This window comes from Adiantum capillus-veneris, unplaced genomic scaffold (genome assembly GCF_014529385.1).
Source record: "Adiantum capillus-veneris isolate H3 unplaced genomic scaffold, ASM1452938v2 Hic_scaffold_633, whole genome shotgun sequence".
NCBI classification, from domain to species: Eukaryota; Viridiplantae; Streptophyta; class Polypodiopsida; order Polypodiales; family Pteridaceae; genus Adiantum; species Adiantum capillus-veneris.
The window spans coordinates 21049-35181 of NW_028221675.1; positions in this window are offsets into that span (position 1 = coordinate 21049).

Genomic DNA, 14133 nt, shown 5'->3' on the forward strand with positions numbered 1-14133 from the left:
CACTCATATTAGCATAGCTTAGCTTAGTAATTAGCTTGGTAGAGAAGATGAGCATGCATTGAAGCTTGGCTCTTGGTTGGATTTGCATCCACATGCCAAGAGAGTGTTGATGTAGGCTTCTATCTCACAAGCTTGGAGTAGGTGATGAGCTCTCCATTAAAGCTTGGGAGGAGATAGAGTATTTTTCCCTTCACACATGGTCAAGTGTGAGAGTGTGTGTGTCAATGCCAAGCAAAAATCAGCCCCCCCTCTCTCTTGGGCGAGCCCTAGCTGCTAATCAGGTCTGGCTTTTGCCTCATTGGACCTCCCCAGGTCAAGCCAATAGGAATTAAGCAGCATAAGTGATAGCCTTCTGACATGTGTCCCCCTTTCCCCTTTTGTGAGAGCTTTAGGTAATTAAATAATTAAACTAAACTCTCATTGGACCCCTTTGCCTCCTGGCCAATAGGAATCAAGCAAGCCATGGGGCTCCTGAATGCTCATTGGACCCTTTGGGAGACTGCCCAATAGTCTTCTAGGAGACTTATTTCTCATTGGTTTCTTTTATTAAATGTTTTTAAATTAATTAAACTAGATTTACTCTAGCTTAATTCTCATTGGTCCACTTCAAGGGTCTTCCAATAGGAATTGGGCACACCTTGTGGGCATCTGGCCTAGGGAGCTGACATGTGTCCCTCATTCCCTTTGTGTAAAGGGAGCCTCTGTGTGTGTGTGGCTTTCTCTCTCATCCCCTAGCTTTGGGGCTCGCCCCCTCCCATGTAGGGATGTAGAAAGACTTTTTGGGCACACACTAAGCATCCAATTTTCCCTAGGGTTGACCTTTGGACACAACCTTTGAATTTTGGAACCTTAGCATTTTGGAAGTCTTAATGGGCTGAACCTTAGGGTCTTTTTGGCCCATTGTTTTACATGGCTCTTTTGCAGATGGCCCCCCCTTTGGATCCCTATTTTCCCTCCTTTGGATCCCTACTGTGGCCGGTCTGCTAACTTAACCAATATTCTAGCTTTTTCTCCCTTGGCACTTCCCCACATTAAATGATCAGTTTAATATGAGAAAATCATTTAGGAGAATTAGATATTGATTATTATGACAATCTATTTGAGATTTATGCACACTCATAATTTATCATTCTTTTTAGGCACCACTACAATTGGTGACACCCACTCCGGGTGTTCTGTCTCATAGATCAACTCTACCTCTTTTAGTTTGTCTATCTCTTCCTTAATTTTCTTTGCAAAGTTTTCATTGTAAGTGTATGGACATTGTCGACGCGGTTTAGCATCGCTCTTTAGGGGAACCGTCTGTTGGAAAATATTAGGATCTATCCCTTTTAGATCTTTGTAGGACCAGGCAAACACATCTTTATATTGTTTGAGGGTAGCTATCAACAGCTGTTCCTCTTCCTTGGTAAGATTTGTGGCTATGTAAGTTAGTCTCGGTACCTCCCTTGGTTCCACCAAATCAATCTTCTTTGCATTTTAGGTCCATCATATGATGTTCTCGATTCATTAGGCTCTTGCATTGGTTTTTCCACCACTATACGTTAGTCTTGAATCGTGTATTTTTTGTAATGATAGGGTGCATCAAAGTTTTTTGAGTTAGAGTCTTCCTCACTTTCCATTTTCGTAGTCCAAACCTCCTCCAATGTCCCTTTTAACTTCTAATATTCATTTTTGCATTCAATTTTTGACATCGTTGGTGTCTTTTTGGTCTTGTCTTTTGGTTGTTTTTTGCTTCGTTTCTTTGAGTTTGCCCGAAAACTAGTCAATTTCAAGGGTTTTCATGTCGGACACAATCATCTGCTCACGTCCAAACCTCCTTCAATGTCCCTTTTAACTTCTAATATTCATTTTTGCATTCAGTTTTTGACATTGTTGGTGTCTTTTTGGTCTTGTCTTTTGGTCGTTTTTTGCTTCGTTTCTTTGAGTTTGCCCGAAAACTAGTCAATTTCAAGGGTTTTCATGTGATTTTTGTCTCGGACGCAATCATCTGCTCCTACGAGCATGAGATATTGTGTTCTGGTCATCAATTTTGGCATAGGTTTCTCAATTTTATTTTGTTGTTTCTTAGTTTGTCTCATTTGATATCGCTGTTGTCTCTACATTTTTTGGTTAGGAAACTTGTAGAAAAATGACTCCGTTTGTTCTTTTGCATTTTTGTTTTCAGAACCACTTGAGAGTTCATCTTCCACTTCGTTTCCTAATTCATCGCTCCTTGAATCATGGTATTCATCCTTGTCCTCTTATGAAAGGTCCGTATGGAAACTTGGTCCACAATTTGTTTGCAATTGCTTGTTTGTTCAATCTCAGTTGTTTCAGAAATGTTCTCGATTTCATGGATAGAGGATACCATTAGAAAGGGTTTGATATCATAACCATCTTTGTCACAAAACGTGGTATTGGTCAACTAATTTACGCATATGTCAAGAGTCGCCAATAATTTTTTCCATCCAAGGTTCAAACAACTCTTCTTGAAATGGTTCCTTCATGTAGTAGTCGTCATCTACTGAACGCTCTAGGATGCAATCTTCCTTTCTAAGACCTCCGCATTCTAATGCCCCACACATTCAAATGTGAGCATCCTTCACTAGCCAAGCAGGCAACTGTGTTTTGTCGTCCATAGTGACAATAAAGTCTTCTATTGGTGTTTGATTTACGTCCTTGTAACTATGGTCCTTGGTACATTGAGTTGCGGACACTCGCTTATGCAGTGCATAGAGATGGTCATAGCCCCAGACGAACCATTTTGAGTTGACGCATAAAAGGTCATCCCAAAATAACTTCAAAATTGTTGCCATCTATTCATATTCTATCCCACATGAGGATACTATCACTTGTTCCAACATTCCCAAGGGTCTTTCCACATACCCATCAGCTAATTGCAATTTCATGCACATTTTTCTGAGAGTTGGCCTTCCTTGTTTCTCCCAGATCCCTTTTGCAGCGATGGCTATTTCGGCTCCACTGTCAAGTATCGCAATGGTGGTTACTCTCTTATATTGCACAGGTAAGGTGGTGTTTCCTTCTTCGCCTTGTTCAATAATCACCTATCTTGTTCACTGGAACAGATTGCACTTTGTGTTTCTCAAGATGGTTTGTTTTCTTAGTTTCCCCCACGAGTTTGTCTATCAGATGGATCTTCACTCCCATCTAAAACATCAAATAAAAACAAACAGAACGGTACAAAATAAAGTCAAAACGGAATACGATACAACACTTTGAAAGTAATGAGAAAATCAAAGAATGAAATGCTTGTGTCTAGCTGCCTTATTGCTAAAGTGTAACTGAAGTGGGAATCAAAATCAAAGTCTCTAAGTAAAAATCTATAACTCGGTCACTCACTACCTAAGGATTTCTATCCCCGACAAACGGCACCAATGTAAGCGGGTCGCCAGGAAGACATTTATAGCAAAGCTTTCTGGCACTAACATAATGTCAATACTTAAGGAAGAAACTTGGATGGGACACGGAGACTCTTTGAGGGTGTCAACCTCAAGAAGTGAACCTACGGAACGACAATATCTCTAGCGCATGCAAATATATCAGTCTAGGATCTGGTAACTTGCCTATGTCCTGTGTCACCACACTCAGTCATCGACCTAATTCAAATGCTACAAAAATTTAGGAGGAGGTCTAAGACACTTAGGGACACTAACCTATCAAGTTTCATCTCAACTCGAGGAGGTACCAAAATCACGATCCATCATGACTAAGGTTCTGGAAACTGCAACAAAACATACCAGAAAGGTCACCCTAGGGTCTAGAAACACTCATCTATGGTCAGAATGTCAAAAAACAGTCATTAATGCACTCAAAACAACAGATTTAGAGCCACACTCAAACTTGATGGCACATCGTTTGTCCACTCTAGAACCACCTGCACATCCTCCACTTTGGAGCTTCTATAGCCGGCATCCTTGGCATAGGAACTACCCTGTCTCTCTGTAGCCAAAGAACCCTTGGCTCTTCTCGCACTTGCACTTCTCTTGCACCACCTGTGGCTCAACTGCCACTGCATCACACTACCTTGACAACATCGCACTTGACAAACTCCGTCTAGCTCCGTGCTTCTTTAGAATCTTTTTGGTACGCCCTTTCGCTAGAGCTACCGCTTCTTCGTACGACACTGGGCCATCTAACTCGACCTTGTCGCACACTTCCTCATGCAGGCAATCCATGAATTTACTCAACTTTAAAAATTTGGAATTTTCTATAGCAATTACCTTGATTAACCACCCCCAAAGGGCTTTGAACTCCCACTCGAATGCTTGAAAATCACCTTTCAAGCTTTGCTTCAGCCTGTCCAGCTTTTGCTTCACTTGGTCGAGTTACGCATCCGCTACGTATCTTCTTCGAAAATCCGCCTCTAGGGCTTCACAATCTGCCTTTTCTTCATCACGTAGGCCATCGAACCATAGCCTCGCTTTACCACAAACCAGGAGCAGGAACACCTGTACTGCACCATCTTCTCTAGATAAACCGCTTTCCAACACGAACAATCCGTAGTCTTGGAGCTAGGTTTTTGCATCTTCAACCCTAGTGAAAATGGGAAATCTGGATCATGCCATCTCTAGCAGCACTTGCTCTGTGTATTTCTTGTAATGGAAGGTTACACTTGTTACATCCCATGAACTGGGTAGAGAGCATAACAAGAATATAGAATTGAGTTCATCGTCAAACTCCTTAAAGCCCTGAGATGTCAACTGACTGAACAAGGAGTTGAACTCATTTAAGTGACCAGAAACTGTGCTACCTTCTTTCATGTTGAGCTTCATAAAAATTTTCATGAGAAAAACTTTGTTGGATGCACTTTTGCTCTCCCATGCTAAACATAAGCTATCCCAAAGTTCCTTGGTTGTTGTCTTCCCTATGATAGTGAAGAACACTGACTCAACTAGATGTAGACGTATCGTAGCCATGGCTCTCGCATCCAAAAGCTCCCACTGAGCTTGCGTATAGTCATCATCCTCTGCACACTCTTTCAACGATTCTCATAGGCCTTTGTTTGTCAAAACATCCTTCATGCGCTCTTTCCACATGGTGAAGTTGCTGACATCGAACTTGCAAATGAAATACTCCTCCTTTTTTGAAGAAGAAGCCATCGCTGACAAGAGGGTTTGAGAGGTGTCAAACTATGGCGAGAAGATGTAGAAATTTGGGCAAAGTAACCTTTGTATATCGGGAGTTCAATCTCAACCGAAATAGGGTCAAAAGGTGCCAACAATGAAAGTCATGACTCGCGGGAAGGAGATCCGGCAAAGTCTTCTTTGTATGAGGAGTCAAAACTCAACTCAAAATACGCATAAATGTGCCAACTGCACTAGCTAGGCATCTATTGCACAAAACCATTGCTGTGTGACCGCCAACTTGGTGTCAAAAGCATATGAAACCGTCCAGATACATATCCTATGGCGAGGGTACCGAAAATGGGGAACTCCAGCTACATGTATCACCAAAAGTGTCTCAACATTCGAGCACACCCTAGCTCAAAGAAAACCTCACTCTATCAACCCTCCAATGGCTAATGCAGACACAAATGGAATAGCCACAGTCTCAGAAAGGGCTCTTCCGATCCGAGTCTCAGAAACGGCCAGGAAAAACTGCCAAAATAGCCAAAAATGGCTCCATAGTAGTATAGTGGGCAGTGTCCGCAACTCGACGTACATGAGTGAACTGCGCTCAAACAGGCACCAAGAATTGTTGCATGCAGTAAAAGTGATCCCTGTGGGGATATTTGCTCTCAAAAGAGCTCAGTAGCACTAGGTGTGCTGACACAAAAATGCATCTGTCAACGCGTCTGTCCGCAAAGAATCTCTTGTCAAAATGACTGCCAAATTGCCTGTGAAAGCGCTGTGTTTGGAAACCTAGAGAATCTGTGTGTAAACCGGCTGAAAAGTCCTTTGTAACCTGTAACCTGCATATCGGTGTCGCTATGTGCAAATTTCCACCGCCGGGTAGAAATACGCTAGTCGAATAGCCGTCAAAGGTGTCATAGCCAAAAAACCGTTACGTACAGCGCGATCGATGCGCTCGGTAATGATGCCAAGTGTCACTCCTCTATGGCGTGTGGCAAGAATGTCGTCAGTGTGAAATCGGTGTCGGGTCGGATATTGAGAAATCCGCCGCAATGTGTAAGGATGTCGAGGCAGTGCCGAAGCGTGAGAGTCGGTGTCGAAATGGCTCTAATCGCCGATGTCAATGTCGTCTCCCGCTGTCGGACGGGAGTGGCTAGTCGAATAGCCGTAGACGATGCTCAAAGCCGTCATCGATGCTCTCTCTCTCTCTCTCTCTCTCTCTCTCTCTCTCTCTCTCTCTCTCTCTCTCTCTCTCTCTCTCTCTCTCTCTCTCTCTCTCTCTCTCTCTCTCTCTCTCTCTCTGCCCGAGAGTGGTGTCGAAGTCAAAAATTGAGAGCAAATAGACTCAATGTCAAAAAGCCAAAAGTAAGTAGGCTCGATGCCGAGAAACTGAGTCGATGTTGATATCAGAGCCATATATGCTCAAATACACGCAATTGTGGTCTCTCTCTCTCTCTCTCTCTCTCTCTCTCTCTCTCTCTCTCTCTCTCTCTCAAGCTCTCACTCATCTCAGCACTGCTTTAATCAAGTTCTCTCGCAGAGAGTTGGGGTGTGTGAGAACAGGGTCAAAGGTCGGAAAAAGGGGAGTGTGTGTGTGTGTGTGTGTGTGTTCGACTTGCGAGCCCGGGTCTGCTTTGCTTCTACCAAATGGTCTCGATTCTGCTCAGCCTTGCTTAGTGTAGTGATGTTTGTACTTTGTGCTACTCCTTGGTGCTTCAAATGCTCACACCAAAGCTTTGCTATTCCCAGCCTGCACGTTCTAGATCTATAAGAATTTGCAATGCCTTGCTTGACGGATTTTGTAGACCCACTCCCAAGGATTGAGCCTTAGCTTTTCGGGAAGCAAATGCCGCATGAGAAACCCGTGCTCTGATACCACTTGTTGGTGCTTGTTTGGAGTGTGCAAGGGAGGGAAGGAGAAGGGGGAAGGGGATGAAGGAAGAGCTACACAGGAGAGGAAAGTGAGAGAGTCAACTCTCTCACTTTCTCTCCCTAAATTGTCGTTGCCTTCTGGGTTTTTGATTTGGAAAATCAAAGAATTTTCAAGTTTTCTTTCAAGATCACTTTCATGATCCTTTGATTTCTCATCATCTGCACTTAGCTCCTCATATCTTTGAGCATCAAGGGTGTCATAGTAACATAATCACTAGAGTCCTCGTTTTGCTCCAAGGTGCAGCTTGAATCACTTTCCATAGTAAGATCTCCAATTGAGACCTCATCTTGGATACACAAACACTATACTTTGGTGTTGACTCTTTGCACAGCACTAGTTTATGTGGTCTCTCGGTGATTTCTGCTTGGATTTACTCTAATCATGCATATGGAAACTAAGTATAAGAAATTCTTGTATCAAAACATGGTGGGTGTGATTTCATTGACACACACATCTAAGGTGGCCAAGATCTGAGTCCACTCTAGGGGCTCCATTCTCTCTTTAGGGAATGGCTTAGGTACGTAATCCGGATCTTCAAATGGTCTCGCTTTCTTGCTCTTGTCTTTGATATAATTATCACGATTAGAGGCTCTACACATCCACAGGTGAGCTTTAGAGTTCAAATACATAGGTACTTTAGACTCTATAGCAATTGTAAAATCAAACTCCTCTACGGGTGTTCTTCGTACATCTCTGTACTTTAAGTTAACTTGAACATGTATGGAGTTAAGATAATTGGAAACTAATGTTCACCCAAAATGGGTCAATTACAAGGTTTCATACACAATTTCAATGATCTCTAGACCTAGTAATGCCCTATAGGTCTTGCCTTAGAAGGTGGAACCAACTTTTGTTGAAAAATGTTGATTCTATCACTCTATGGAATCGCGATTTTCTCCTGCCAATGGCCTTCTGGGGTAATTTTTCTCTCCAACTGCTTCCAAGACTTACTACCCAGTCCAAACAACTGAAATTTGCAAGAGATTCAAAAATTTGACCCTTTTGATGGTCTCAGAAGTCCTTTCACCTCCTTTGGGATTGCCTTCCGAATGGAATTTGGCTTATTCACACGCACAAGAGGGCAATTTCTAGATTTGGTTGTGTAGATGTGCTACTTACCTTGGGGACTTTCTATAGTGCAAATATAGGAATCTCAAACTTAGTGTGGCAAGGGTCTTGTGAGAAATCGAGATTTTCTCCCACCCTAAGTGAAAAAAATGAAAATTTCCAATTTGGACCTTATGAGTGTAAATCACACCTTGAGAATAACCCATGGTATCAAATTTATCCAAAAATTCCTTTCCTCACAAAAGTTGATGCAAAAATTGCTTTTTTTCTTTGACTCCTTCTTTGGGCCATTTTTTCAAGTCTTGGTCAATTCCAAAGTGTTCTACCCTTCTTCAAGAGCACTTGTGCCAATTTTCACCCCAATTGGACCAGTGAAGTGGTCCCAAGCCCTATTCCAACACTTTTTTTGACCTAAAAGGTAAGGTTTTGGCTCCATACTCACTTTTTGATATTCAGTTTGTACCAAACTTCACACAAGACCTTAACCACATTAGTCAAAGACGTTGATGAAGTATCATGTACTTTCTTGTCCTCTAGCCTCACTTGCATTAAAAAATCATGATTTTCTCTCGCAAATGTTGACTTAGAGATTTTTGAGAATTTTGAGGATGGTTGCATAATCACACACTATTTTTCACACAAATCATGCCCAGTAGCTTCCACTTACTTGAATGCACTATCACTCTTCAAGCTTTCCTCACCTTTGGCAACAAGATCTCTTGAGTGACATGTAGATCCACCAGTGAGATGCAGAGATTACTTGTCAGGCTTGTTTACTTACTCTACTTCTAAAACAAAAAGTACTTAACCTACACTCCCTAACTGAACTCTGATTTTTTTTCCATTTTCTTACGTTTTTCTCGCCTAGTCCAAGCTGTCACTCTACCCATCATTGAAGTCTTGCACTAAGCTCCAACCATATCTAAAACGTTGATTCTTACTTATTTAACACTTTTGTGGTGAGTCACTCGCCACGATCCCTCACAAAACAAAGACCATGGAAACGTTGACTCCTTTTCTAACCTATCTGACCTAGAGTCTACCTAAGGTCACTCTGTCAAACTCAATTCACTCTAGTCTAGGTACTCGTTCCCCAACAATGGCACCAATGTCTGGGGGTCCACACCGGGCAACCCTTATCACATCTCTGAAAGAGACGAAACCAAGATGTAATGTGAATCATGGGAAGCAAAGTGACTCGACTAGGGCATGGAGGCACGCCAAGAGCACACTCCACTATAACATTCTATGTGCACTCAATCTACCCAAATCTCTGATCCTCATTTTTTGGTCGCTCATCTATTCACATGCCAATCCTTGAGCAAATCAACTCTGACTGACTTCAAACTTCTTAGGCAACATATTGGGACTATATCGGACATAACTCAAACATCAAACTCGCAATACAAATCTTGCAAAAAATGCAATTTTCTTTTGGCATCCTGATGCAAGTTAGCTTTTCAGAACCCAGGATTAAGATTTTCTACTTGCCTCTTTAAGCTGATTGGTTAGATTCTATTATTTTGGTGGGTACTTTACTGAAATTTGAACATTATAACATATGGCTTCAAGAGGAAGTGATAGATAATCTGTAAGACCATAATGAATGTCTACACAAAACAAACTTTAGTAATTGATAATGGTTATACCACTTCAATCAGAAGGAAGTGATGGCCTTCTAATCCACATAACATTAAAAAATACATGTTTAGGCTGTAAGAAAGGTGCATAACTTATCTAGTTTATTATTCAAAAGGTTACATCCGATCATAATGAAAACATGTTGAAATAAGCTTCTTTTGGTCTATCTACTCACTTTTGCAATATTTGATTCTTTAAAAAGGATAGCAGGTTTAAGTTAAAGAGGTTAAGTAGGACACAACTGATAGGTTTGTTGACACATGTAATACGTATTCAAAGCTAACGAATTCGTTGTCTTGTTTATATGGATGTAGGTGAAAATTCTATCTTTACTTAGGATCTTTTTGGCTTAGTTGTTGTTCGGCACTAAATAACCTGGCTTTCTCCACTTTATAACCTTTTTTAAAAAACTATCTCATGTATAAATGCACTAGAATGATACTTCATTCTCACTTTGATGTACAAAAATGAAGCTAAGACTCAATCATTGTTCTGCTAATCTCTGTCCTTTGTCCAAAGAAGCTGCCTTTTGAACTTTTATGTTCTTTTGTGCATAAGTATAAGTTTAATACAACAACACACACGTCCTAAACACAAGGTTCTCCCAAAAAGCTGGGAGACCAGAACGCTGGCTTTGAAAAAGTTCTGTGTATATGCTTCGATCGACCCACTGTCTATAATTCCTTGTTAGGTTGACATGTTTTAGGTGATCGTTCCTTGTCTAGGGATTGGATTCTTGCTCACGGCTACTGTAGTCTTTGACTCGGCTGGTTTTAGGTTGCAGGTTAATCCAAAATCACTTACCAATGTGTAATTATTTTGATTCTTACGATTTGAGGAACATTTTTGTATGGAAGGTTTGTTTGATGACTATCCATAGAACTCCAACTAGAGTACAATCTTCTCTATTGGACATTCTCACTTCTAGCTCCGATGAGACTCGGTTTTGTTTCTAAAATATGACTTGATGCTCTGATCATAGATAAAATTGGAAATTGTTTAAATTACTAGTTATTTTCGCTTTGACATGGTTGGGACATACTTTTTCGAATGGTCTTAGCACTGATGTCTCTTTATGACCTTTTGCTACTAGGAATATCGATTAGTTCTTTTATTTACATTCTAATAAGATCTCTTCCTGGCTAGGATTATGAAGGTTGACTCTCACTTATCTGATGGGTTGATGCAGATCAACATTAGCTTTGAGGAAACCTTTCTAATATTATTTGATAAATTTCTCATAAATTGTACAAGAATTTTTTGTTGATCCATAAGGACGTGGTTCTCATGTAGTATACTAACCCTTTGCTGGTTCTATTGATCCTAAAAGCTATGTTGATGTTGCTTTTTACATCCCCAATTTGATGTGGTTCAGATTTCATCTAAGTTATAATAATATCTTCTTACTAGGGTTTCTAACAACTGATTGATGAGCTTGCTTGTTACTGGCGGGATATGCATTGGCTAAACTTGAATTCCCGGCTTGAATTGCTCTAGTCTCTACAAATCGATGCTGGGATATAATACTATATTCTGATTACAAAATTCTTCATATGGCATTTTACATTTTTCCATTTTACATTAGAGTAAGACTATAAATGTTTGATAGGCTCTATTGTGAGGTTGTTTAGGATCTGGATTTTTGGGTACACTTACTCCCATGGGTGATAATATTGTGGATAGGTTGCTTTCTTACTAATAAACCTTCCAACTCAAGGCTTCAGTTCACGGGTTTGAGCCTACTTTAGAGATAATTTTTGCGAACTCTGGCTACTGCTAGGTTTGTAACAAGTTAAGATAAACCTTTATCGTAATTGACTAAGATCGGCTAATTGTCTCTTTAAGCTGATTGACTAGATTCCATTCTTTTGGTGGGTACTTGCTGGTTTGGTACTGCCATCTGGACATTATAACATATGGCTTCAAGAGGAAGTACAATCTTCTCTATTGACATTATCACTTATAACTCCGATGAGACTCGTGGATTTTTTCATATGATACATCTCTTTAGCTTTAAACTTGACTATTCTACTCTCATCAACTTGATGAGGCAGTACACCCATACTCAATGGGCCTACTACCTTAACATTGAGTATGGTGCCTGGGTAAGTGTGGGCATCGCTTGAACTACCTTCTTCCACTACTTCTAACATGGATAACTAAAATGGCTTAGTGCAACTGATCTTGACCCCAAACCTTTATCCTACATTACACGAGCTTGATTTTTTAAGTACTATAAAACATAGATTAAAGATTATTTAGTCATGGTCTTACCTTTTGAAAATTATACGTACTTTGCCTGATATACTCCCCCTAAAGATCGTTTAATGCTAGAATTTGGGTTCACCTACTTGCTTGATTCACCTGCGTGCTTAACTAATAACTCTAGCTCTAATGCCAGGGTTTGAATTTACTTGTATGTCGGAGTTTGGAAAAACCTTGGCTTGTACTAGGTTTGTAGCAATAAATCTTTAACCATTTTTTGGTGTGAACAAAACCACATCAGATGGGCTTTTGGAATGTATAAACTACTTCAGTCCCAACAATTAAACTGGACCCAATTGATTAGAGTAGTTGGATTCATCACTTAGAGTTGGGACTTTGGCTTGTACTAATCACTCATGCACTATGGGTTTTGTATTTAAACTATGACCTAATGCTCTAATCATAGATAAATTTGGAAATTGTTTAAATTACTAGTGATTTTTTCTTTGACATGGTTGGGACATACTTTTTCAACTGGTCTCTGATTTACATTCTAGTTATTATGGAATGAGCTTCTTTGTCATAAGAATGAAATCTTGAATTGTTTTGAATAATTGACTTCAGCTATATACAAGGCTATGGGCTGCTGCATTTTTCTTGGCTATGACATGATGCTTGATGTTGGTTATTAGCTGACCTCTCTTATATCCCTTCTGATAAGGTCTCTTCCTGGCTAGGATTATGAAGACTGACTCTCACTTATCTGATGGGTTGATGGAGATCAACATTAGCTTTGAGGAAACCTTTCTAATATTATACCATTAGGTTACTTATGGAATTTTACACTTTGCGATTTTACATTAGAGTAAGACTATAAATGTTTGATAGGCTCTACCATGAGGTTATTTAGGATCTAGCTTTTTGGGTACACTTACTCCCATGGGTGATAATATTGTGGATAGGTTGCTTTCTTACTAATAAACCTTCTAACTCAAGGCTTCCGTTCACGGGTTTGAGCCTACTTTAGAGATAATTTTTGCGATTTCTGGCTAGTGCTAGGTTTATAACAAGTTAAGATAAACCTTTATCCTAATTGACTAAGATCGGCTAATTGTCTTTTTAAGTTGATTGACTAGATTCCATTCTTTTGGTGGGTACTTGCTGGTTTTGTACTGCCATCTGGACATTATAACATATGGCTTCAAGAGGAAGTGATAGATAATCTGTAAGACCATAATGAATGTCTACTCAAAACAAACTTTAGTAATTGATAATGTTTATACCACTTGAATCAAAAGGGGATGATGACCTTTTGATCCACATAATAGTAAAAAATACATATTTAGGTTGTAAAAGAAAGGTGCATAACTTATTTGGTTTATTATTCAAAAGGTTACATAATGTTTTGATTACATCATGAAATATTAAAGGGATCTTTTTTGACACTTGGATCAAAAGGGGTGGTGGCCTTTTGATTATATTTAAAACATGTGGAATAACAATTCTTTATAATTTGGGATTTGTAAATTCAAGAAACTACATCTTGAATACTTCAAATTTTTATGAAATATTTAAGAATTTTTTGATACTTGGATCAAAAGGGGTGGTGGCCTTCTGATCATAATGAAAACATAAGCTTCTTTTGGTCTATCTACTCACTTTTACAATATTTGATTCTCTAAAAAGGACAGTAGATTTAAGTTAAAAAGGTTTTTAAGTAGAACATGGATAACAACTGATAGGTTCGTTGACACCTGTAATACGTATTCAAGGCTAATGAGTATGTTGTCTTGTTTTTATGGATGTAGGTGAGAATTCTATCTTTACTTAGGATCTTTTTGGCTTAGCTGCAGCTCGACACTAGAGAACCTCACTTCCTCCACTTTAGAACCATATTTTTGTTACTATCTCATATATAAATGCACTGAAATGATACTTCATTCTCACTTTGATGTACAAAAATGAAGCTAAGACTGAGTCATTTTTGTGCTAATCTCTGTCCTTTGTCTAAAGCCAATTGTCTTTTGAACTTTTATGTCTTTTGGGTATAAGTATAAGTTTAATACAACAAGACACACACAAACATGCGTGAAAGTTTGTCTACATTGTCAATGAATACCATGTAGTACTAGTTTTTAGTATATCACATAGCCTTGAAAGGGTTTCACAAAGTCATTCACATTAATCCAAGATTTCGGTCTCACAGTCTCT